General features: G+C 49.0%; 1 protein-coding gene across 1 annotated transcript in view; it reads left to right on the top strand.

Moving 5' to 3' along the window:
• The window catches only part of LOC111142499 (myosin VB), a 186,025-nt gene that overhangs the window by 22,167 nt on the left and 146,764 nt on the right, over positions 1-17,094 (top strand). The gene's annotated exons all lie outside the window — the stretch shown is intronic.

Raw genomic sequence — 17,094 nt, 5'->3', positions numbered from 1 at the left:
CAGCTGCCCCGGCCCAAGCCTCCCGCTGCCTCTCAGTGGCTGTGTGACTTGAGTCCTCCTGCTCGGTGTCTGTTTCCTCCTCTGTAACGTGGGGATGGTCAGAAGAGGACCTTATTCCTGGCAATGTTCCGAGGATCAGTTGTGGGACGTGTGGAAAACGCCAGTTTGCAGGAGGTGCTACAGGAGAATTAAGTGCTAACATTTTTTGAAGCATTCTGTGGTTGACCCGATCTTTAAACAGTAGCTTTACGTTGATATTTTAAAGATTTCAAATGTGTCTTTACACAGGTTTTTTACAGTGAGTTCTAGAGGATGCAAAGAATGAATGGTCTAAGAAGTTAAGATTTTAACATCTTTTGTATATATATACAAATATATTTTTTTGTAAATTAAGACTTTAATTTTTTAGAGCAGGTTTAGATTCACAGTTAAACTGAGCGGATGGTACAGAGATTTCCCATCTGTGCCCTGCCCCCAGCTCCCACACCTGTGTAGCATCCCTCATGATCGACATTCCCACACCAGAATGGGACATTTGTTACAGTGGATGAGCCTACGGACGTATCATAATCACCCCAGATGCGTAGTTCACATTCGGGTTCAAGCTTGATGTTGTATGTTCTGTGGGTTTGGACAAACGTGTATGATAAATCGCACATGCCCATCATTATGGGATCCTAATGGTAGCCCCTGCCCCGAAGGCCCTCTGTGCTCCGCCTGCTCACACCTCCGTACCCCCAGCCCCTCGCAACCATTCATCTTGTGGTTTCCAAAGTTTTGACTCTAAAATGTCACATACTTGGAATTTTACAGGATTGCAGTCTTCTCAGATTGGCTTCTTTGATTTAGTGATAGGCATTTAAGGTTCCTCTGTGTCTTTTCATAGCTTGCTGGCTCATTTGTTTTTAGAGCCGAATAATACTGTGTCGATTTACCAAAGTTTATCCATCCCCTTGCTGAAGGACATCTTGGTTGCTCCCAACTTTTGGCAGTTACGAATAAAGCTGCTAATAAACACCTTTGTGCAGATTTTTATGTGGATAGGTTTTCAGTATCTTTTAAAAGAAGCAGAATATGCAGAGAAATATAGTACATGCAAGGAATGTGAAGGTCTTTACAGTTTAAGGAAAGAGTAGAAAGGATGTAGGTGTCATGCATGCAAAGGGATATGGGTGACTAGGGAAGACACACTCTACCCAGCCAACCTGAACGCCTATTCGAGGTCAGATCCAAGAAACAGAAACAAAATGCCTGAAGAGTCGCGACGAAATCCCCAGATGGGATTCTCTGTTGAGGGGTGGTTGGATTTTTTAAAAATATTTCTCTGAGCACATAAAATGTAATGTTAACTGGCATTTCTAGGAATCAGGAAAGTCCAATGCATTTGTTTACTAGGAAGGAGTATGACAATTTAAACATTTGATAAACCTTTGAAACGGAGGGTATTTATTTTGCCCAATAAAACACCTTCGAGTTAGGGGATTTCTATTCTAGCTTGGCTGCTTTAAAATGTCACCAAACATAGCTTATTGTGGGGAATAAAGTGATTGGAATTTTTCCTAAATAGTAGGCTATGTCTCACCTTTTGATGGAATAGCTTTGATAAGCACTGAAAATCCATTTTATTTCAAGCTTCACAAAGCTGTTTATAACCCAAGAAAAATTAAAACATGTCCACACGAAACCCTGCACATGAATATTTATATTTACTCATCATGGCCAGAAAGTGGCAACAGCCCCAACGTCCATCAACTGAAAAATGGATGAACAAAAGTGGGATATCTGTACAGTGACATACTCTCTTGTTCAGCCATACATCACGCTACATGAAAGATGCCGGTCAAAAGATCATGTGATGGCATCTGTATGAAAGGCCAGAATTAGGGCATCTAGAGAGACAAAGTAGATTAGCGAATGGGGTGGGGGGTTTGTAAGGGGCTGGTATTGCACCAAGGGCAGCTTTCGGAGGTGATGAAAATGTTCTGACATTGGGGTGATGGTGCCCAACCCTGAATGTACTAAACACCATTGTTCACTCAAAATGGGTCAATTGTATGGTATTTGAGTGACATTGCAATAAAACTCACCTACCCCCATAATAAAAGTGGTAGCAGATTTAGAGGTGCTATTTTAGAGAAAGCGGACAGGAACTACATTTCCTAGATGGTATCCTTTGAGCCTAGAAGTGATAAAATAGGGTTGAGACAGGTGGGATGTGGGCAGGGAGGCAGGTATGAAGAGTCTATTGTAAAGAATCTCACTCACAGAAGACTGGTGTGTCAGTAGGTATGCGTTACCTCGAGAAGAATTCAGAACCACCCACGCTAACCAATACGCCTGTGTATCTAATTATTTAAGAGGATATTTCTAAATCATAGCTGATCTTTAAGCTTTATTAAATCTGATGTGAGAATTTAAATAGAATTTAAATGAACCCTTAGGTCTTGGGTTCATCTAGGACTAGGTCTGTTCTGTTATATATCTGGTGGCATTGGTAGTCCAGCACAGCAGGGAAATAAAGCAAAAAGAGAATGGGATTAAAGAAAAAACCTCTGGGGCACCTGGGTAGTTCAGTCAGTTAAGTGTCCAGCTCTTGCATTCAGCTTAGGTTATGGTCGAGGGGTCGTGGGATCAAGCCCCATGTTGGGCTCTACACAGTCTCCGTGCTGGGCGTGAGGCCTGCCTGGGATTCTCTCTTCTTTTCCCTCTGCTCATGCGCTCTTAAAAAAAAAAAAAAAAAATCTTTGCAACTGGGTGGCAGGCTGCACAGCTCTCTGATCTTGCTTTCCCGGGTTCTGGAGGCAGGTGTGCTGCCTCGCCTTGGGCCCTTTCTCTGTTCCTTTCTCTGTCCCTTCTCCACCAGTCAGGAAACCAAAACACAGCTCAGCAAAATGCTCCACGAAGTTGTGGTTGTTCAGCTGGTTGATGACGTTAGCTTCCCATTTCGGCCCTGGAGCCTGTGGGATGCCAGGAGACCAGGACTGGAGAGCCCTTGAGGTACTGGCAAAATTCTTGCTGTGTTCCAGATCAGTGTTAGACAAGCACAAGGAGGACTCCAGTCACAGTGCTCACAGCAGAGAGCACCTAGGAGGATCTGATACTCTTAGCAGGAGAAGTTTTCTTCGGTGGGTGGCCCAGAGAGGGGGAGCCTTGTGAGCTGCAGCAGGAGGGCTCTGGGAGATGACCCACCGAAGTGTGACTTCATGTACCCTTGGGGAAGAGAACTGGTACCTCCCACAAGGTCCGGTGTCCCTTACCCTGGGCACACCTGCTGCTTCAGGAGAATATTTCTTACTGTGAAATCAAAAACTGTGGATTTTGCTAAGTGACACTGAGCACTAAAAACAAAACAAAACTTTACAACTAAAGAGGGACTTAAAGGGAAAGTCCAAAAAGGCTTCAAAGATAAACAGGAAGGACTGATTCTGGCCCTGGGAATACTTGAGGAATGCTTTAATTACATTACTCTGCTTCCCAGAGCTTCAGAACCCCAAGTCTTTCCAAAGGTGTGGTCAGTCATCTGCATTAAACAGTCTCTGTTTCATAGGGAGTCATTGTTGAAGTTTTTAGAAAAGGGGGAGTTTGTGATGACAGGGATTCTTTATTACCCAGAGGACAAGGTCATTACATAATTATGTTCGTACCCCCAAATTGCTGTGACAGGAAAGACCAGAGAAAACTTCTCTAACTCTTCTGTTCAGCTCTCTGGTCCCTGTCCCACGAACCTACTGCACAGCAAATTCCCATCTCTGGACCTGTAAGTCTTGGTCAAGGTCAAGGTTAGGGCTGTTAAGGTCAATGTGGAATCCAGCCTTCTGGAGTCTTTCTTTGGCATCTCCACCCCGTCTGAGGCTTCCTTCAGCTTTAGGCTGTTGGTCTTTTATAGGTATTTTTGCACAAACCCTGCCTTTTATTTTAGGTGTGCTGGATGTCCTTTCTTGAGTGTGAGCCCCTCATGGGAGTAATTTCACGTACATACTTAGAAATAAGCTCAAGATTTTACCCCATGTAGGTGGGCAATAAAGAATTGCCATGCGGCTGGTGGGCAGCTGGGTCTCCCTTGTTATGTTTGTTCTCCTTCCCTTCTTGATGCTGAGAGGGTTGTAGGCACTCAAGTCGGACTTCACTTCTGGGTTCTCTGTCCATGTTGACCTACCACCCATGCCCAAGGACGCTGGGGCTGTAACCTAGGCAAAGTACTCGGTGCCACGTTCTCTGCTGCGCTTGGCCGTGGAAGGGGAAGGAGCAATGCTGACCTCTGTGAAGGGAACCCTGGCTTTAAATAAATCACTTCTACTCCGTACTGGTTACTGTGCCTGCAGAGTTGGGGAGGAGTGTTATCTGACCTGCCTCACAGTACCAGCAGAATGTTAAACGGAGCTTCCTCACGCAACCGTGCAGTAGGCTAGAATTGATATTGATTACTGTGAATTTTGATGATGCGTGTTACTTAGGTCTTCTATTTTATTGCTAACTCCTGGCTGCTTATATCTGTGCTATATAAAAAGGTACTTGGTAGGGACAAGAAGGTTCCTATTGATTAATAGGAACTGTCTGTTAGAACCAAGATCTTCGTTTCTCTCTTGCCCAGCCCAAGTAATGAAAGATCCTGTGATCTCTCAAGAAGGCCTGTATTTTCGTCTGCTTTTGGCCTGAGGCTGCTGTTGCAGAAGTTCAAGGCTTGACCTAAGTATGGTCTTTTCATCTATTGAAACAGTTTCATCCATTTGCAAGCTTAAAATCTCAAGGTGTGCGTGCAGGTGAGGATGAAGCCTTGGCCGACCTCAGCCTAGATGCTGTGAGGAGCGGGGTTTACGCACAAACATAGGTGAGATTTCCCAGATGGTGCACATCTAAGACCGTGTCTGAGGCCTGTGTGTTGAGAGAAGGGAGGAGTAGCCTACAACTTTAGTTTTGCTTGAGATGTTTGTGAGTCAGCAAGTTTTCCTGACAGCCTGATGAGGGATTGATTGGCTTTCCATTATTCTTTTCCAGCCCATTAAAGTGAGTCTGAGTTTTGAGACCTGATAGGTATAATTCATTTCTATCTCAGAATCCAGACTTGGGACCTTGTGTCGAAGAGATGGGGAATGTAGGAGAGCTGTTGATCGATAACTAGAGTCCTCCGTTCCACATGCATTTGCTGAGCACAACGGTTACGTGCATCATCCACGAAGCCCTAGGGGTGGTTCTGCTGATTTCACTTGGACACCTTCAGTCTGAAGTGGGGGTTTCCACGAAGCAGCCCCTCCTATGGTTGCACGTGTCATGTGTCTGGGGGCCCTGGCCTGGCCGGAGGGAGGAGCCCAGGGCGGCATGCCCAGGAGGGGCTCTGCGGCTTGGAGGGGCTTTCAACAAGTCCTGTGGTGTCTTTGCCCGGTTTCCTCCGTGGGAAAAGGAAAATGCTAGGAGCACCTATTTCCAGCTGGCTGAGGGGGTGCGGGCGGACAGGGTTGGCGGGGGGGCACTTGAACATGAGTTTGAGGGAGAGAGATGAAGGAAGAATTCTGTGTGACGGAAAGATGACAGGAAGGAGGATGAAGAGCGCGTGGCTGAGTGTGGCTGAGCGTGGATGGTCCCACTGGACTGGAGCTGCTGTCATTTTGTCACGTGGCTCTGACGACAGATTCTTGGTGATGTGCAGCCCTCAGTATTCACTCTGCCCAGGTGGTGGTTGAAGCTTATGGGGTCGAGCTGATTCCCCACCCCCCAGGATGTCTCAGAGTTTTTACAGCTTGAAACCCGTGGTTTCCTAGGCTCCCACTTCTCACAAGCCTGCATGGGCAAGTCTGTCGCGGTGCCGTCCCTGGTGAGGCTCGAGTCCGTGGAGCTTTGTGGGAATTCTACCTCGAGCGCAGCTGGCTGGCTGCTCCCTGTGGCCGCTGGACTTGACCAGCTGAGGGAAAGCTTTGGTCAAGTGAGGGCCTTCCCGTGGCACGTTCTGTCTCATCTCCTGCTTCTGTACACCCTCCTTGGGCCGCGTGCGTGCAGTAACTAAGAGCTGGATGCAGGAGGGGGATTGGGGATGAAGGGGTAGAAGCTGAAAGAGCGGATGGTGTCAGGAGAACTTGACACGTGAAGAGTCTGCTCTTCTGTCACCTGGAGCCCGTTGTGGAAATGGTTCAAGTGCCCTGGCTACTGTGGAGACTCTGCTCTTTTGTCCTACCGCGTGATGTCCGAAACACCCACGCTTGAAAAGCAAAATGCTGCCCGTTGTTTTCCAATTCTATGTTCTTTAAAAACCCTGAACAGACACTTCTTGCCAACACGAGTATCCCCAAGAGGGGAGAAACTTAAACTCCTACCCTTCAGATCTAGTACCAGAACATGGACATTGACCTTCGAACTTACTTGTGCTAGCTTCCCCGGTTTGCTACTCATCTCTCGATGGATTTCTACCCCAAGAGAGGCACGAATCCTCTACCCCAGTCAGATCCCTTATCTGAGATCTCTCAGAGCTTTCATTCATCTGGGGGAGCCTCTGATCTGGTCAGGTTTGTTACTCTTATGGGAAGACAGAGAAATCAAGTTGCGAATACGTTCTTTCCTTACTTCCTTAACATGTCTCTTTCTTTGAAGCTTTGCCATTGGACTTCATTGTTGCTTAGGTTCTTGTGTATTTTTCAGATTTGCACCTTCACGGTTCCGCTTCCTGTACTGGCCTCTGCGGCCAGAACATGGAGTTACCTGTGAGATTGCTGAGGCCATTAGCTGCCTTGTGTTTCAGGTCTGCGGATTTGTGCCTAGAAGTAGGAGTTAATTTTTTTAAGCTATATAAGCAAAACTCTATGAGAGTTGAACATTTATTTTTGTAATCAAATAAAGCCTGCAGCAAAATTAGTCTAAGATGTTGATTGATATTTATAATCATGAAAGTACATAATTTAGGTGTAAATGCTGCATTGCTGACATGAATGACCTCAGTTGGCAGTACCTTCCCATAGTCAAACTGAGTTCTCTTTTCACCTACAGTACCTATTCATTCATCAAGAAATATTTATTGAGCGACCGGGCGCCAGACTCTGGTTGGTCTACACTATGTCCTAGGGCCTTCAGTTCCCACCATCACCCAGTGCTGAGCACCTGTCCTGATCCCCACCCCTACCCTGTCCTGAATGGCTCCTACCTGAAGGGTTGAAGAGACTGTCTCTAGGCCAGGAGGCTGGGGTTGTTTGTGTTTAGGGATGAAAGGGTATGGTGAACACATGACCCAGGGAGCCTCTCTGAATAGAGGCGTGTGGGAGCCGGAGCAGGGGTGGAGGGCGGGGTCAATGTACAGGGTCTCTCTTGAGCCAGCCCCTTACCCTACAGAGTAGACACCCTGAGACAACCAAGGCAGGTTCTGCTTTAGGTCCAGGAATTAGGGTTTCATGGCCAAGGAAGAGAATCCTGAAATGTCAAAGCAGCAAAGGGACAGAGAAATCTTGTCCAGTGATTCTCAAGGTGCCCAGATGAGCAGTGGGGGGAAGTACATGTTTGCATTCTCACAGGACATTATCAGCCTACTGAGGGCTATAAGATGCAAACTATATGACCGTGTCCTTTAGCTTCTGGTGGGCTTCTCTTGCAAGGCCTGGAAGTTTACATACCAGCTTTATGGCTGAAGCTGTTTTCCATTGGGGAGAACCTTGCCCCATATCCTGGGGCTCTCTGACATCTTCCCCCAACCCTGCCTCCACCAATACAGTTAATGGTGTTTCTGACTGGCCTTTGGAAATGATCTAATGAAATGTAAACACGGTCTCCTTAAAAGTTGGTGTCACTCGTGCTGTGTAAAGAGGCCTGATTTTGCAACTGGGCACTGGGAAGGTAGGGGGGAACCTTGGAAGTGATGTTCAGGTGTTCTAAACCTTTTTTATTTCACATGATGCATTTGCATGTATTGAATATATATATAGTTACAGAAGAAACAGATTATCTTGAAAGTTATAAAAATATTTGGGGGGAATTGTGATCGAGCAGACATGAGGGATTGTTTATGACTGTTAGTGACAGATGTCCTAATGGTTATTGCCGTGATGGGTGTAAAAATTGAGCAGCAGCAGCTGGGATGGGGTGTCAAAGCCACAGGGTCTATGAAGCTGCTGTCTTGCTCTAGTCTCAACTGAAGGAAATGTCAAAGTTCTTAAAATTTAATAAAACCGAAGGTGTGGTTTTTAATTCATCGAAGTTCATGAGTCTCTGAATTCTACGTAATGGGGCTCAGGCCAGGAACCCCTGACACAGGAGGTGGTATGGAACTGTTTGGTCTTCCCCGCTGCAGGCATTAACAGGCGCCAGCGTGTGCTTTGTAGGTTTCTAACCTCCAGAGCTGACTCCTCGAACGAGAATCCAGTTAACGAGGAGACGCCGCTGTGGTTTCTGGGTGACTTACCCTAAGCCATTTACCAGAGTACTGGCATTAAATGTAAAGGCTTCCGTTGTCTGCCCCCAGGAAGGATGGCTAAGACTCTGATCACTAAGCTTTCTTTTTAGATCACTGTTACACTGTATCAGGCTAATATTGATAGATGTAAGTTACAGGGTATGTGAGTTGCTGCTAGTACCTGAACATGTTTATATATAGTGACCTGTTTGATTAAGCTGCTGAGTCTGTAGCAGTGGTTCTTAACCTTAGCAGGACTAATGTAGCCGAGAGGAGAATCACGTGTGGATTCAAACCAAAAAATACCCAGGCCCCACCACCATAGGTGGTGACCCGACTGGTTTGGTGTGGGATCCAGCTGAGGTCAGTTCATAAGCTGGACAGGTGTTTCTAACAGAGTCAGGGTTAGTGAACAAACGTTGGTTCTTTGCAAAGTGTTGCCAAAGACTGTGGCTTGTCTGTTGGCATCGGATTGTCCTAAACTTTGCCTCTTCCCTAACATTGTGTGTCCCCCTTTCTGCACAGCCTGATGCCTCTGCCTGGAGTGGTCTCCGGGAACAGATCATGAAGGGCCTGGAACACTGAAGACGCTGACTGCATCCTTCAGGCCGCAGTGTCTCCTGCAACAGGCTGAATGGGGCCTAGGCACATTCGAAGGAGTTTCTTGGAAATAGCATACCAGCTGCAATGAGGGCAATGGAGGGAGTAGAATTAGCACAGGAAGACCAGCTACCATGCTTTGGGTGGAATCAGGAGGGGAAGGATGATAAATAGGACCTGGGTCTAAATTAGAGAAAGAATCAAGGCGGTATAACCAGCTTTGCCTGGTGGGGTAAAGGAAAGGAAGGAGTCAAGGACCACTCCTAAGATCCCTGCTTGTTCCCATGTGGAGCGCCACACTTCCACGCCAGGAGCAGAGTGCGGAGCTGGAGAGCTCTGTTTTGGACCCACAGGCCGGCCAAGCCCGGTGCAGCCTCCATGTGTACGTGTGCAGTGGGGGCGGGGAGGGGTGTGTGCCTGTGTTGGCCTCACAGGAGCCGCCTGTGTAGGGAGCTGTCCAAGCAGCAGTTAGGATCACAAGGGAAGAGATCACCTTGGAGGCAGCCTGGAGAAGTGAGAGGGGATGCTGAAATGGACCTCCACAGGTGCCCTAAATCTACAAGATGAGTGAGTAAAGCAGCCTCTACGTAAAGTCAAAGACCTTGAATCTTCCTGGTAGTGTGGCAGAGTGTGTGTGTGGTACAGAGAGAAAGGGCTCTAGACTGGGGTGCTCACACGCGCTTCACTTTGGGGGCTGGCTGGACCCGTGAGAAACCGTGTAACTGAGTTTACTAGAGTATGTGTGTTCACCGAGAACCTGTTTCCAGAACCAAATGAAAGCGTTTGGGAAGGGATGCTTCCTTGGTGCTAGAGGGCACAAGCACATGTGTATCATAGTTCACCCCAGGTAATGACATCACTTAACCCAAACAAGTTTATAAAGTATAAAATCGCTGAAAACCTCTGGTTCTGGTGCTCTTCCTCCCCTAAGCCCCGGGTTCCTGAGTTCCAAGATGTTTGATGTCAGTAGGTGACTGTGGTTAATGGAGAACACATCCGCAGCCTAGCTGTGCGAGTGGGAGAAGCAGAAGGTCTGAGGGAACCCCTTCCAGCCCCTTATTTTAAGAGCAAAGACATGGGGACATTCCCATTTGCCCTGAGGAGCCCCTCCCCAGTTTTTGGGCTCTCTGCCTGCGAGGGTTGGGCTTGGCTAAGCGCCCTGAGGTTCTTTCTGGGATGCTGTCCTATGGGAGGGGAGCCCGCCTCTCTCCAGAACAGCCAGCAAGTGGAAGGGACGGGGTCATTTTGGCACCGTGTCGTGCTACGCCTCGGAGTTTATAAATAGATCTCAGGCCTCCAGGCTGCTGTGAACCTGGAGTGGGGAAGTGATACCTGGATGTTAAATGTGCTAAGTACTCCTCCTACACTGTCAGAAGGTTCAATTTCATCTTTCCAAGAGACACTTAGAACTCTAACTGCTGAACATGAGCTAAGCGGTTTCTCATGAATATTTATGGCAGCCTTCCTGAATGATTTGGCCTGAGTTGTAGATGGCACCGGAGCACACAGCCCTGCCTGGTGGAGGGGAGGGTGTGTGGTGTAAGGAATCCGTGCCTGATGGCAGAAGCGCCCAGGGATGCTCGTCCATCCCCCTCCCTCTAGAAACCAGGGGTGCCTTGGGCCTATAGGACCCCTCAGGTGTCTTCCGTCCAGGTGCCCAGGATGTCTGCCTTCCCACATCGAGGTTTGGCTTTCTTGTTGGAAGGGCTCGTAGAATCTCTTGCTTGGAGATTTTTGGGCCAGCCCCTTGTCACAGCAGAATGTTCTCTCCAGTGCCCCCACCTTGGGAGGAAGGCTTTAACCATGGACTGAGAGTGTGTGGCTCTGTTTTGAGTCCAAATCCTCCTCCCTGTAATTTTCTGTATCCTTCCTGCCTAACCTAACCTCCGTCCAAATGACTCTGTCCCCCCGGCCTTACTCTTAGTTCTGCACAGAACCCCGTTTTGTTCCCCCAAACTGATTCTGTGCTTCACCCGACTTCACTTAACTTCTTCACTCTACGGTTTTGATGTCATTTTGTTTTAATAGAATTGTGTGTAGCACTAAACACTGATTTTTTTTTTTTTTACATTTGAGCTTCTAAAGACAGTAAGCCATGTTACTCTGGCCATATTTTTAGTCTGCATTGCTTGTAAGATTCATTTGAATTTTCTTCTCCTGTTTCCTAGTTAACTCTGTACATGGGACTGATACCAGTATCTTTGTTGAACAAAAATTCTTTAAGATTTTAATTTATTTTAGAGAGAGCATGCACGTATGAGCAGGGGGAGGGACAGAGGGAGAAGTGGACTCTGTGCTGAGTGCGGACCCTGGTGCGGGGTTTGATGCCATGACCCTGAGGTCATGATCTGAGCCCAAACCGAGAGCTGGATGCTTAACTCAGCCACCCAGGTGCTCCAGACCAAAATTCTTAATTACAAAACTTTTGGATCCCTATTTTCTAGTGTAGTTTTGTTTTGTTTTTTTAAACAGTGGTAGGTGGTCTGTGTGGCGATGAGGGTGTTTGAAAATATAGAGACCCAGCCGACAGGCAAGAAACAGGAGATTGATTATCCCATTAGTGAACAGAATGCATTCTACTGACACCCAAATTTTTGGATGATTTGTCACTAGAGGAGGAAACGATGGAGGGGCTTAATGATGTGTACAGAGACAGGGTGTCCTTCCCACTGTGCCTTAGCCAGGCTTCCCCCCGTCCCGTTCGACGATGGTGGTGTGTTGGTGGGGGGTGGGGGGATGTAGTTTTAGCACATGTTGCTCCCATCTCTTCCTTCTCTCTCAGGGAGAGCCTGAGTCAGGTCGAGAGTTTAACCTGAGACTGTCTCCTGCAGTCCCCTTTCCGTGGACGAGCACGGAAGGCTGAGCCAGGGCAGAGACCACCAGATTTGGTTTTGTGAGCAGTAAATTGCACACCTCTAGGGGGCACCAGTGGCTGAGCATGGCCTGTATGGACCACTCTACGTGATGGTCCTTGCTGGGGCTCTGGTCCTCACACAGTCCGGGTGCTGGCCTGCCCATCCAGGCCCCTGCATCAGAAGTCAGCCATTGTGGGACTTAAGTTCTGGTGGAAGAGACAGTGGTGGGTGAGCCCTGCACTGGGTAGGTGAGTAAACCATTAGTAAATTGTGTAGTTAACGCAGTGAAGGCAAGGTGGTCAGGGAAGAGCTTCTGAAGAAGCCACACTTCCGCTGATTCACATCTGATCTCTTATATTAAGGCTAGATTTGTTCCAGGGGGAAGTCCTTAAGGAATGCTCTTTCCCACAAGGGTGTAATGATAGCGACGTCCCAGCACAGCCCACTGGGAAATTGGGGAGACTCGTGGAAGCCTGTGTTTGAGTCCGGGCTTGGTGTCTCCCTAGCTGAGTACTCAGGGCCTATTTCTTGGCTTTTCTAAACTTTAGCTTCGTCTTCTTTAAAATCGGAAGACTAGCAGTAGACTTATGAATCCTGAGCCTGGGGTGCGTGGCTAGCAGTTTTGCGTACCACCCGAGCGTGATGTGAGTAGGCAGTAGTTAATCGCACTGAAAAGCAGTAATGCAAGAGCTACCAAAGCCAGAGGGTGATTGAGTACCAGGCATTAAGAGTTGTGAAGTCAAATAAAAGGAAATTTGAGCTAGAAAAGCTTCAGGCAACTATACAGCAGGAGGGGATAAGGAAGCCCTCTGTGGTTTGACTGTAGCAAACAGAGAGTGACTGCGATAAAGCTGGGCCTTGAACGCAGCAGAGCTGGGCTCTCTGAGGGCAGAGGGTAGTACTGGAGGGCTGAAGGGCCAGGAGAGATGTGAGCCAGTATTCCCGTACAGGACATCACGTGAGGAGGGCGTGCGAGGGGAGGCGGTCGTAGACGTCAGAAGGCAGACCTTGTCACACATGTCCCGGGTGGTGATGGCCAGGTGTACAGAGAAGGGGACAGTCTGCATTGGCAGATAAGGCGATAGGACTTGTTAATGTGGAGCTTGGGGGAAAGTGAGGGACAGTGATTCTGAGGTGTGTGGCTATCATCAGGAGGGGAGGCTGGTGCCCATTACATGGAGAAGGCTCTCTAGGAGGGATAGGGACAGAGAGGCTTTGGGTGCCAGGAGCCCTGGGGATTCGAGGTTAAAGTGAATGCTTGCCCTCCATGTGCCCTCAGTTCGGTGACTAGTGTGTGGGTGGACTGTGGCTGCTAGAACACAGGGCCACGTGTGACGACAGAGGTGCCACACAGGTCCGTGGGTGGGGTACCTGGGATTGCCTGCCACAGCTGGGCTGGTTGCTCTGGAGCTGTTCTGGGGCTTCTTTCCATCAGGGTCACCTGGAACGGCATCTCCCTGAGCATTCTGTGTGACGTTGCTGATTGGGAGGGCACAGGCGACCAGTCATTCTCTGCAGGAAACCCAAACAAGACAACATTTCAGCAGGGTTTCTTGAAGTTCCCACGATGTCTGGCTGATCAGCAGGGCTTTCCTTTAGTGGAGCAACCTCCAGTGTCTTAACAGCCATTTGCCTCCACTGTCCTTCCCGGGGACGATTGGGGGGCTCCAAAATGGAGAGGGGCTGGGGACCACCTTGCTCAAGGAGCTGAAAGCCCTGTGGGGGTTCAATGGGGAATGTTTGCAAGAGGTTGTTTAGCAATTGTTCTGCCTCTTGGCTAGCAGAGGAGGGAGTCCGGTGTGAGATGGAGGAGCGGCCGTGTGCATGTGTGCATGCGTGTGTGTGTGTGTGTTGGCTGGTTGTCTCGTGGTTGTCATCGTTCTTCCCGGATGCTGGAGGACGGCTAGAGGCCTTAGGAACCTGTGCTCTTGCCCGAGGTACAGGCCTTCAAGGGGCTTTTCCTGTTGGGGGTAATGTCTTTCCTGAAAGACAGCCGGCATCTGAGTAACAGCTGGATATGAAAGCCTTTGGCCATTGTTTTCTTTTTCTAAAGAGAATTCCGCTGGACTTAAGAGGAAACAATTCACTGAAAAGTGGATTGGCCCACGTTGCCAGCTAAGTCCTGCCTGTCATTGGGCTGACTGGACAGAGCTGTATATGGGTTATGGTTTTGAAGGATATTGGGTAGAATTCCTTTCTTAAAAACATCTAACCCCAAACCAGCCCCGAATAACCAGAATTTGAAACAGAGAGCTTTCCCCCACCCATATTTTCTATGAGGACTTTGGGGGTGGAATCCTCCCATGTCCCAGGTGGAGGAGATCCTTTGGGGGGTTCCAAGTCACAGCCTGTCCTCTAGATGTAATGAAAGAGACCCAGAGGAAAGAAATGACCCAAAGTCACACGGTAAAATGACCAGGACCGATATCAGTATAAGATGGAAAGCAATAGTGTCTTAAAAAGGCTACAAAGCCAACGATATGGGCTTTAGAAGATAGGGGAGTATCGGACTGCCAGGCTGCCTGATGCATGATGGAGCGGGCTTTGCGTGGAGCAGGGCTTTAGGAGAGAAGGTCCGTGGTGGAGGTGAGGTCAGGTAGAGGAAAAGCACACATGGCAGGGCTGGGAAAGCGTGCGATTTTAGAGACTGACGGGCAGTCCTGTTGGGCTGAACTCCAGTACCGTCATCCCACAGAAGGTATGGAGAGCGTCTCCTGCAGTGAGCAGTGAGTCGGGGAGGTGGGCGTGTGCTCTGCGGCGTGGTGTGAGGTTTTCGAGAGCCCACGGATCACAGAACCAGGCTCAGGCCAGATCCTTTGACTAAAAGCCCAGTGTTTTATCTGTAGCACCGATCTGCCACCCTTGTGAGGGGTTTTGGTGTTGGGGCCTACGTTGGAGAGGGTTGCAAATGCTCAACGAAGGGGCCCGGACTTGATTCAACAAACAATAAGCAGTTTGCTGTTTTGAGTGGGAGAAACCTGATGCGAGCTAGCTTGCACAATCAGGCCGGAGTGGGGGGATGCATCAGAGGCCTGGGTGCCTACCCCAGGGTGGCCACAAAGACAAACAGGAGCATAGTTGAGCCTCCTACTCATGAGGGACTGCACTGGGATAATCAGGGGTCAAATTAGTGAGTGACCTTGGCCAATGTCAGCTAGCTAATTACTGCAAATGAGGTCCCAGTGTGTTTTTAATGCCCATGTTCTGGTTGCCAGGTGTGAGTTGGAAGCAAAGCTAATATACATAGAACAAGAAAGTGCTGCTGTCCATCATCGCTCAGGCCAGCTTACAGGCTGTCACCAAACAGTGTATGTGTGTACTGTACCCTTTGTGCCCCTAGCCCGCCAGTGGATTAGGGGTGGGAGGGGCCCGTGTATGCAGAAGTGTGGGGAAGCTACATAAAGTTCTCCAGTTAAAAATATTTGAGAATGGTCAAAGTCAGGGAGGTGTCAGAAGGTACTTGTTGGTCTGAGAAGAGGTAAATTTACCTGACTTTATCCTACATGTCAACATCACCTCTAGTAGCCATCAAATGAGGCAGCAGCTAGCACTCCTGGCCATAGCCCGCACTTCCTCAGGCTCAACAGCCTTGAATGTAAAGACTTGTTAAAACTTGGGGAGATTTATAACTCTTGTAGTATCTCGGCCACGTGCATGCATTTTCATCAGAGCATCAGAATTTGCCTCTGCATCCTGCCCGTCTCGTTTCCCCGCCTTGATTCTGTCTTTTGAGTTCCTGACAGGTTGTTGTCCTGTCAGCCAGCCCCCATTCTTGAATTCCTGACCGCTTGCCTTAGAGTGGCCTGCTTCTCCTCAGACTTTGCTGCCTCCTGCAGGAGCTGCTCTCTTTCCTGAGCCCAGTGCCTGACCTTTCTGCAGTTCCTTCCCAGTGATGCACAGGGCAGTTCCCATCTTGACACTGCAGGTGAAAAGTGACCCGTGTCCTGGGTCTGTGCCTTATTTGTGCCAGCTGTGTTCTGTGTCTCTGCCTAGGCCAGTCTGCTATGTGCGCGCTGTTGCCGCAGGGAACTGGACAGTGCTCACCCCTGGCCCCCGCTGCTCCCGTTCATACTCCCCTAGCATCCGTGTGGTACTGCCACAGAGCCTGCTTGAATTCCTTGGACAGTCTCTACTTCTGCTTTCCATGTGACCCTCTGCTGAGGAGTAAGGCACAGACGCAGGCTGTGCTCATTATTGATTGATTTTAGGTCGAATGTAGGGGCCTGAGGCCAAGCTTCAGACCTGGGCGTGTGGCTCCTACAATTCACCTCTCTTTATTATGGTTACGGGCGCGTTCTGAAGCTGGCATCCAGCGCGGGTCTGTTTCGGAAGTCTATGGTCCAGGGCTGGAGGTCCAGCTGGTTACTCTGAGTCATTCGGGAGGGCTGTGCTTCTGAGCTGTTTTCTAGGGAGTTGATTATGAAGTATTGAGAGGAGAGGTGACACCGTCACGATCTCCATGGTCTGGTGGATGTATACAATGAAAACGAGTGAACCTGGGAAATACAAGCATTGTCCACAGGCTTCTGGAACTACAAGGGATCTCAGAAAGCCACTTCTTACTCTTCCAGATACTAGGCAGGATTTGCCTTTGTTCTTAGGAAACTGGTTGTGGAACCAATTGGGAAGATCCCTTGTGTTTTCCCCATCTTCAACGGGGAACCAGCCCCCTGTGTTTATTCTGATCCCTCCCCAGCTGGTGACAATGGTTTGTGTGAGCTAAGACCACATTGCCCTTTGCTGACATTGAACAGTGGCTCTCGGTTAGGGGTTCTTCAGCCCAGCTACCACAGCTGAGTGCCCGGTGCTCCCACCCCCCGCCCGGATCTCTCCTATCTTTCTAGTACTCTCCTAGCTGACATCGGTGTCATCACGCTGCTTTCCTACATCTTGACTGTCAGCCCAGATCAGAAGCAGGGCCAACATTCCTTCCCCTGTGCTGATAAGCCACAGTCTACCTGTGTTGGTGATTAGCACAGTGGGGCAGGCGGCCAGTGGTGGCTTCTCCGTTCATTCTGCAATGGCCTGCTCTGCCCAGGAAGCCCCCGGAGCTGGTGTAAGTAGTCGTGGGCCGGGGCCAGGAGGGCTGTGTCATAAACCCACCTCCATGCTCCGAGGCTTTCTTACCTGGGATGGGGTGCTGGTTAATCCCTAGGAGCATATATTCTATGCCATGCACTGTTAGAGGGACTGGAGATGAGAGCAGAGTGCCTGCCTTCCGGGCAGTGGATCTGTGAGCTGGATGTAGGTGGCTGACTATAGCCCTTACGAGCC

The sequence above is a fragment of the Enhydra lutris genome, unplaced genomic scaffold (assembly GCF_002288905.1).
Source record: "Enhydra lutris kenyoni isolate GAN:26980312 unplaced genomic scaffold, ASM228890v2 scaffoldscaffold8, whole genome shotgun sequence".
Lineage (NCBI taxonomy): Eukaryota > Metazoa > Chordata > Mammalia > Carnivora > Mustelidae > Enhydra > Enhydra lutris.
Note: the sequence above shows the minus strand (reverse complement) of the source record. Positions and strands in the feature narration are given on the sequence as shown.